We start from the raw sequence: 10,172 nt of genomic DNA, 5'->3' as shown, positions 1-10,172 counted from the left end.
TTGAGTGGTAAAGATGGGGGCCCTCATCCAATCTAGCCCTGGAAAATGCAACATATACAGAAGGACATCTGTTTCTCTACATTTCCTGGGATGTGGCCTTTAACTTGAATGAAACCAAATGTTTTCTAAGCCAGGGACTTTTCCCTGCTAACTAGATTTTAGTAACATAGTACATCAACAACTTTTCTTCACTGTGCCCAACCAACCAAGTAAAGCCTATATATAACACATATTTGGGTTAAGCAGATATATCTATACTGCCTATGAAATTAGGGATACATTCTTTTTTTTTAATTAAAAAATTTAAAAAATCTTTTTGACCATACTGCATGGCATGCGAAATCTTTGTTCCCTTACTAGGAATTGAACCTGCTCCCCCTGCATGGAAGTGCAGAATCTTAACTACTGAACCACAAGGGAAGTCCCAGGGACGCATACTTTATACCTAACCTTGCCCGCCCATCTTCAGATGTACACTATGCACTCTGAAACTAGTACATCTTAATAAACACTCACTTGCTTTTTTGTCTTTTCAAAGAAAGCTTATACTACAATATTGTAAGCATGCTTAGTTGCTTCAGTAACGTCCGCCTTTTTGCAACCCTATGGATCGTAGCCCACCAGGCTCCTCTGTCCATGGGATTCTCCAGGCAAGAATACTGGAGTGGGTTGCCATTTCCTTCTCCAGGGGATCTTCCTGACCCAGGGATCGAACCTTGGTCTCCTGTAATGCATGCAGATTCTTTACCATTTGAGCCACCAGAGAAGCCCAGTTATAGGCATCCTACACACAAATCTCACCAACTTTTAAAAAGTTCTTAATTATTCATTTTTTTCTTATTTTATTTATGGTAAAAACACTGCATCCATAATTATTCGGAAGAGTCCTCTTGTAGAAACTCTGGTTAACTGTGTGTGTCATCTTGATTGGGACACAGAATGTCCAGATATTTGGTCAACTAATATTCTGGATATTTCAATGAGAGGGTTTGAATTTAACATTGAAATCAACAGACTGAGTAAAGCAGATTGCTCTCCCTAAGTGAGCCTTGTCCTGTCAGTTGAAAACATGAGTAGATCAAAAGGTTGACCATCCACCTGACTAAGAGGAAGTTCCTCCTGTCTGATTGCCTTCACATTGTGACATGGGATTTTTTTCTGCTTCTGGATATACTGCCAAATTGAAATTTTGACTCTTACTGGATATTGAACCTGCTAGCTTTTGGAATGGAGCTACATCATAAGCTTTCTTGGTTCTCATGTTTCGACTGGTACTTACTACCCGTTGGCTTTCTTTGGGTTCTGTCTCTCTATGTCTGGAAAACATAAGACAGATTTTGGTACTGAAAATGGTTTTAGATGAACAGAATTTTGAATTTTATGCACTGGTGCTGGTGTCTCTGGAATTGGCTCTGTCGACTGGGGAACTTTTGCAGAAACGAATGCCTGTGACCAGTGATTTGTCATGTAAGTAAATATTGAAACACTCTGGCCAATAATGTTTGGGTATCAAAAGATATATTAATACATCTCTGGTTAATAATATGTTAATATAGTTAGAATTAAAGTTGCAAATGACTCTGGTCCCAGAAGTAAATGTAGCCCTGATGTGATTTGGCTGTAGAGATATGAAAAATATCTTCATAGGATTTTCCTAATTGACCTCTTAGAAGAAGCATGAATCTGGATGTCTGTATTTATGGTACTTTTGAACATTTTTCTCAATAAATTTAATGAGACTGGCCAGTTTTTCCTAATGTGGCTGGAAAAGTGTTGAAAGAAAAGGATGAGCTCAGGGGTTTGAATTCCCAGATCAAGCGCTGCATAAATGACCTAAAGCTTCTCTGTGTGCCCTAGAGGAGACCCTTATTTCTTGTAGCCTTAAAGCTGAGATTGCTTAAAAAAAATCAAATAAAAACTTTGCATTCTGTCAGTGGCTAAATGCAGTTTGAACTCCCGCCTCCCAGGGTGTCTGTTGCAGACTGAGGGCATGAATGGGACAGAATGGGATCCTGAAAGTTGGAATGGGAACATGTAGGAAGACCATGATGAAACTGAGACATCAAGCCCCTGAATTCTGATGAATCTTCTTTGCCAGTGGAAGAGATCTCTTCACCCTCATCTGAAGGGATAAACTAAAGTCTACATTTGTTACTGTCTTCATTTGGAGGTTAAGTGTGGTTTGAGAAGATGCACATGGGTGCCAGGTTGACAAAGGGTAGACGGCTGACGTTTTCTGTCAGCCTAACCGGGCAAAGGGGCTGCCCTGGTAGCTCAGCTAGTAAAGAATCCGCCTGCAATGCAGGAGACCCCAGTTTAATTCCTGGGTCAGGAAGATCCACTGGAGAAGGGATAGGCTACCCACTCCAGTATTCTTGGGCTTCCCTTGTGGCTCAGCTGGTAAAGAATCTGCCTGCAATGCAGGAGACCTGGGTTCAGTCCCTGGGTTGGGAAGATCCTCTGGAGAAGGGAAAGGCTCCCCACTCCAGTATTCTGGCCTGGAGAATTCCATGGACTATAAAGTCCATGGGGTTGCAAAGAGTTGGACACGACTGATCGACTTTCACATACATATGCATAACTGGGCCATCGGATGCCCACATCCATGGTCAAAGAGCATTCTGGGTGATTTTGGATGAGTTTAACATTTAGATCCATAGACTGAGCAACTCAGGTTGGCCTCCCTGATGTGAATGGGCCTCATCTAATCATCTGAAAGTCTGAGTATATTGAAATGCTGACCCTCCCTAAATAAGGAATTCTTCCAGCATGACTGTCTTTGAGCTGCAATATTGATCTATTTTTTCCTCTTTTGGACTTCAACTGAGACATCGGGTCTTCCTGGATCTCAAGTTTACTGGCCTTCATGCTGGAATTACACCAGCAGCCCTCTTGTGGGTCATCAGCTTGCTGACTGCAGGTCTGGGGACTTGTCAGCCTCCATAATTGCATGAGTCAATTGCTTATAATAGAACTCACTCTGTGTGTGTCTGTTTCTATCTGTCTCTGCATGTACACACAAACACAAATTCTATTGATTCTGTTTGTCTGGAGAACTCTGACTAATATAGGCTCTTTAAAAATATGCTTATATCTTCATTACAAAATAGAGTATCTAAATAACTTCTTTAGTAGTTGATATCTTATAGACGTTTCCAAAGTATACTGGTGACACCTCGGACGATTACTGTGTAGCTCAATCATCCCCAGCCCATACATTCCCTACTAGGTACAGGGTCAGGTTTCCCCCTTACATTTTGTTCTTAACGTATAGTACATGCACAAATGTAAGACTGTATTAGAATATTAGTCAACTTATTCATAGTTATTGCCTGCATGCTAAGTCACTTCAGTTGTATACAGCTCTTTTGGTGCCCTATGAACTATAGCCCACAAGGCTCCTCTTTCCATGAGATTTCCCAGGCAAGAATCCTAGAGTGGATTGCCATGTCCTTCTCCAGGGGAACTTCCCGACCCAGGGATTGAACCCATGTCTTTTTTGTCTCCTGAATTGGCAGGCAGGTTCTAAAACAGGGATCTTTGTGGGAATATTCAATACACATCTTGATGCCTGACAATTAATTGGTAGCAAATATAACTTATTAAGAGGAATGTATAATATATACCTCGGTAAGATCCTTAAAATCTGAGTCCTTAAGATCTTGCCTTTTCACCCATTTTAACTAGTATTTCAAAGGGTACAGACATCTTAGTGTCTTAGACATTTTGTAGCATACATAATGTTTCCTGACTAGTGACACTTTATGGTTTTGTAAAAATCAAGACTGCCAAAATGAGAGCAAAGTGAGGTTATTCACTTGACATCAGCCTCTATCATTAGCATTTGTCACTGAATCAAAGACAGGTATTGGAGTGGGAAGACTTTGTAGAGATTAAAAGTGAAGGCTGCGGGGGCCTCTCATTGGAGGTTGTTGACAAGAGGAAGCTGGAGGCAGGCTAACTGAAGCGGGGGCACATGTTATGTGTTGGATTTGGGGAATATATCTAGCTTTCTGTGGTTGGTTCTGAGACAAGCAGAAGCTGGCACCCACTGATCAAGTCCTGAGCTTTATGAACAGACTGCTGCAGACCTGTGGTTGGTCTTTTTGGACTGAGAGTGGCAGGAAGTTTTGGATCAGAGTTCTGTTGTCTTACATCATCTGTGCATTTGCATATTCAGTCTCTCAGCATGAATTATAGTTAAATAAGTTAAAAAGTATAAAATTGCATGTTTGCATTAAAAAGGGAAGGGATTTGACACATTCATAGTGATGATTAACTGTCGAATGTACCTCACTGATGATTGAGAATATGAATGCACAGGTCAAATATCTGGATTGTGGTGGAGATTCCCTGATAGGACATTTCTGAAAATACAAACTATGGGTTTGGGTAATAAACTAAGGGCACACACAACCCCCTTCTTCTGTAAAGAGATACATTATCTCTTGTAGTGCAGGTTGTTAAAATATACCTTCTTCCGATCTAACTTTAATTATGGCTGCATCAGCAAATTCCACGCTGCCTCTCCAATTTAGAAGATTTTTCTGGCTGCGTTTAGCCAGTTTATTCCAGCCGTTGGTCTACTAATTCCCATTAGCCCCGTGGAAGAGAAAATTGCACTTAAGTAGGAGAGCGATGTGTTCAAATGATAAATGTTCACATACTGAATCCTTCCATTCAGGAATATGAAAACATGAGGAGCGGAAATGTTGGTTACCCATTTTTTCCTTTGAATTATCATTTTCATCAATCATTTTCACAACATAAATGGACACTTTGTTCTTACTCCACTCTATCTCCCATATATTATCTAAGAAGAATATGCATGTCATGACTCTAAGAAAATGATGTATACCTTAATGTGAAGTAGAACCTTTTTAAAAAAAGTAATAAAGAGAAAAAGAAAAGATTTTCCCCTTAGCAGTAAGGTTTTTTCTTTGCTAAAATGGAAATGTTGGATTCTTTAGTCCTTTACAAGAACTGACTAATACAATCATATACAGAATGTGTATGTTACAAATGAAATAATTTTTGTCTTTCATTTTTGTTCTTGCATGGAATAGAAGATTATCATTTATATCTTCAGCTTCTCTGGCAAGTCTTTGAGAATTTCAGCTCTGTAGGCCTTTAGGTTGCAAACAATATAGCTCCCGCCTCACAAACTGAAATGCCCTCAGTAATACTTGGCAGAGTATTCAAGTCGCCAGGTGCCAAAGGGGCCTACACAGGGGGCTGGGAACATTTTAAGGGTTCTTCTGAGGTTCAGAGGGGAAGTATCATCTGTTTCTGAGAGTTCAAGTTGTTTGTGTCTTTACATGGCTGACTTAAGGGTCTCTGATCAGCTGTCTCAGGAAAATGACCATGGAAGTCTCTTCAGTGAAGGATGTGACCTGATATTACCTGTTTCACTGCTAATGCTCTATCTATTTCACGTGCAAAATGAACTACTATTAGTTCAAGCAAGTCAAACATCTCTGTCTCTCAAATTTAATTTTCACTGTAACAATCTTGTTTCCTTGTCTGATTCAAAGGTCTCTGATCTAGGGAAACAATCATTAAAATAAATAAGAAAAATATTTGGCTTTCTTTTACACTGTTGATTGAGAATGTTCCGCTTTGCGGAAATAATCACTAAAAAAGCTGCCCTCTGACCCTTTTCACTCAACTCATATCTTAGGCTTTATTTAGTTTTAAAATATTTATTTATTTAGCTGTACTGGGTCTTAGTTGTGGCATGTGGAATCTAGTTCCCTGACTAGGGATTGAACCCAAGCCTCCTGTACTGGGAGCGTGGAGTCTTAGCCACTGGACCACCAGGGAAGTCTCTGTCTTATGCTTTATTGCTCAGATGTTAGAGGTATTTGATTTTGCATATTTCATTTTATCCTTTGACATGCAACCTTAAGTTCAGTGTGAAGAAAATACTGAATTAACTTTGTATTTAAAAACTCATGAAAGCCAATAATTTTCATCAATTTTAGCAGTCTATTTCTTTAAACTGATGATGTTTGTAAAAAGAAAAAATATAATGATTTATAAAATATTGATGCTAAAATAACTAGTATATAGATTTCAAAATATAAGTGAAGTAATTCTTTTCGGTATCAACATTACCAACAGGCAAAACTGAATCATAGCTGCCTACATTGTAGCCAAATGCACCATAAGCCATTTTATCATTTGTTTATATTCTTTCACTTGTATATTTTTTCCTCTCATCAACTGATAATAAAAAGTGGTGAATTGTCTTAAAAAAAAAGAGACAATTTTGAACTTTCAGCTTTTTAAGTCAATTTATAATAACTGAAAACAATACTGGTCTTTGTCAAAACAAAGGAATATACTTGTCCAAGTTTTCACATAATCTTCCCTGAGATTCTCATTCACTTCAGGTCACCACCAATTATTTTATCATTTTATCATTTTATCATGGGCTCTGCTATGACTGAACTGTGTCCAGCCCTTAACCCCCCTTACTAGAGATAAAACTTTTAAGAAGATGACTAAGGATAAATGAAATTGAATGAGATCATGAATGTGGAGTCCTGATCTCAGAACATGTGTCCTTATGAAAGAGGAAGAAACGTCAGACTTCCCCCCACCCTTTGCTCACTCCATTTCTCTCTCTCACTCACACACACATGCACGCTCTCTCTCTCAATAGGCAGTCATGTGTAAGCCAGGAAGAGAGTGCTGGAACCTTCTTACACTTTCCAATATCTAGAACGGTGAGAAAATAAATTTCTATTGTTTTTGCCTCTCAGTTGATTGTATTTTTGTTAAGGCAGCTTGAGCAAAGTAAAGCAGATCTTTTTAATTTCTGTCAACAAGGACATCTTTTGTAGCTCAGTGTCCTGTTTTTTTTTCCTTTCTTTCGTTTTGAGGGTACATTTGTTCATTTCCTGGTTTCTTTTATTCATTCTTTCCTTTTTTAAAAAAATAGATTTTCTTTTTTTGTAGCAGTTTTAGATTCAGGGAAAAATCGAGCAGGGGATGCAGAGATTTCCTATGTTCTGCTTCCCTACTCATGCATAGACTCCCCTATTATCACATCCTCTACCAGAGTGGTCCACTGGTTGTAGATGATAAACCTTCATTGACACATCATTATCATCCAAAGGTCACAGTTTACATTAGCATTCACTGTTGATGGTGAGCTTTCTACAGATTTGGACAAATGAATGATGTCATTTTTCCTCCATGATGACATACAATATAGTTTCACCCCCTTAAAAACTCTCTGATACAGACTCACAGATTTAGAGAACAAACTTTCGGTCATCAGGCGGGAAGGATGGGAGGAAAGGATAGTTGGGGAGTTTGAGGTTGACATGTACACACTGTTATATTTAAAATGGAAAACCAACAAGGACCTACTGTATAGCACAGGGAACTCTGCTCAATGTTATGTGGCAGCCTGGATGGGAAGGTAGTTTGGGAGAGAATGGATACCTATGTATGTATGCATGCTTCCCAGGTCTAGGAAAAATTCACAATGAAAGAGATATTAAGTAAGGTAAACTAAAAGGAAAATCGCAAATGCCCTATCAAACCAAAATTATACTTGCTAAATTATATATATTAATATATAATATATATTATTAGAAACAAAACCTTGATTTCTCTTATGAAAATTCTCTGTACTCCACCTATTCACACACCCTCCCTCTCAAGCTCTGGCAGTCACTAATTTTATTGTCTCCACAGTTTTCCTTTTTCCAGAATGTCATAGTTGGAATTATACTGCATGTTGCCTTTTCAGATTTGTTTCTTTCATTTAGTAATATGATTTAAGGTTCCTCCTGTCTTTTCATGGTTTTATAGTTGATTTATTTTTGTGGATTTTTTTTTCAGGTTTTCTACATAGTTAGTCATGTTGTCTGTAAACAAAGACAGTTTTATATCTTTCTTCCAAATATACCTTTATTTTCTATCTTGTCTTCTTGCATTTTCTAACACTTCCGGTATGATGATGAAACTAATAGTGAGATGGGATATCCTGCCTTGTTCCTTATCTTTTTGGGAAAGTTTAGAGCTTTTCACCACTCAGTATGAAGTAAGCTATGGGCTTTTTTTTTTCTTTTGCAGATATCTTTTATGAAGTTGAGGAAGTTCCCCTCTATTCTTAGTTTATTAGGAATTTTTATCATGATCAGCAGTTGGGTTTTGTCAAATGCTTTTCCTCCTCTATTAATATAATCATGCAATTTTTCTTCAACTTATTATATGACTGATTTTAGTTTTTAAATGTTGAAACCAACTTTGCATGCATGTGTGGGATAAAACCCACTTGGTTGTGGTGTATAATTGTTTTTGTACATTGTTGGGACTCAATTTGCTGATATGTTGTTGACTTCTTCTGTGTTCATGAGTGATACTCATCTGATGTTTCTTGTAATGTCTTTGGGTTTAGTGTTAGAATAATGCTAACCTGACAGAATAAGTTAGGGGTTGTTCCCTCTGTTACTATCCTCTGAGAGAGATTAGGGGATAGTGGCATATTTTCTTCCATAAACATTTTGTAGAATTCACCAGCAAGTCCATCTGGGCCTTCAGTTTTGGAAGTGTATTAATTGCTGATTCAATTTCTTTGACATAGACATCTTCAGATTGTCTCTTCTTGTGTGAGTTTTGACTGATTTGTATCTTAAGGAATTGGTCCATTTCATACAGATTATCAGTTGTGGGCATAGAGTTGTATGTGGTTTGGTGGTTTAGTCATTAAGTCATGTCCAACTCTTGTGACCCCGTGGACTGTAGCCCTCCGGCTCCTCTGTCCATGGGATTCTCCAGGCAAGAATACTGGAGTGGGTTGCCATTTCCTTCTCCAAGAATTATTAATAGGATTCTCTTATTCTTTCAATGTTTGTGGGATCTGTAGTGATATACGTTTTTCATATCTATAGTTTATTTCAGTAATTTATATCCTCTATTTTTTCTCCTTAGTTTCCCTGTATAAAGGCTTATTAATTTTATTGATTTTTTTTTAAAAACAGCTTTTGGCCTCATTGATTTTCTATATTGATTTTCTGTGTTGAATTTCATGTTTCTGCTCCAATTCTTGTTACTTACTTTCTTCTTTTCACTTCACATTTAATATGTTCTTCTTTGTCTTTTTTCTTAAAGTGTAAGGTTAGATTATTGATTTTAGAGCCACTTTTTCTGATATGTGCATTCAGTGCTATAACTTTTATTCTAAACACTGCTTTCACTCTCTCCACAAATTTTGGTAAGTTGTGTTTACCTTTTTGTTTAGTTCAAAATGTTTTATTTCTCCTGAGATTTCTTCTTTGTCTCATGTGTTATTTAGAAATATGTCATGTAAAATCCAAATTATTGGAGATTCCCAGATATTTGTATCTGGGAATAGAAATTGTTCCAAGAAGAACCTGTTCACTTGTTTCAGGAAAAATTAACATGTATGTTGTACAGTAAACCAAAGATCTAATTAATTTGATGAGGTAATCAGACTTTCTCTGTTAGGATGACTAAAAAGTATGTAGGAATTTGAGTTTTACAATATACAACTGCTAGTTGATGGGAACTGAAAGAGAAAGTGTTAGTCACTCTTCGTGTCCAACTGTTTGTGACCCCATGGACTGTAGCTCACCAGGCTCCTCTGTCCATGGAATTCTTTAGGCATGAATACTGGAGTGGGTAGCCATTTCCTTCTCCAGGGGATCTTCCCCACCCAGGGACTGAACCCAGGTCTCCCTCATTGCAGGCAGACTCTATGGATTGAACCACTAGGGAAGACTCAATTGGAGCTAGTTGAGCCTAAAAAATGTATGATGTTTCACATAAAAGTTGAAGTCACTGGGGAGTAGGAGGAAAGAGAAGAATGTTATTTTTAGTGGGAAAGAAAGGAAACAATCAGAATGTAATATGAACTGAGAATGAAATCTTTACCTTTCTTCTTTGCTAAGATTATTGCAGCTATGCTAAATCCACACTCCTCCTCCCACTCTTGTCTTCCTTGAGAATGGCTGCATTAGGACTTTTGGCATTGCAATTTCAGAGGCGTCTCAATTCCCTTGCTGCTTGTTACAAACACCATTCTCTGAACTAGTCATTTCTTTCTGTCTCTTCTCTTTCTCTCTCTTTTCTTTCTTTTTTTTTTTTTTTTGCAACAAAAGTAACTTTATCGGTTCTGTTGCTTTTATAATACC

The sequence above is a fragment of the Muntiacus reevesi genome, chromosome 5, assembly GCF_963930625.1.
Source record: "Muntiacus reevesi chromosome 5, mMunRee1.1, whole genome shotgun sequence".
NCBI classification, from domain to species: domain Eukaryota; kingdom Metazoa; phylum Chordata; class Mammalia; order Artiodactyla; family Cervidae; genus Muntiacus; species Muntiacus reevesi.
This window is presented reverse-complemented; position numbering follows the sequence as displayed.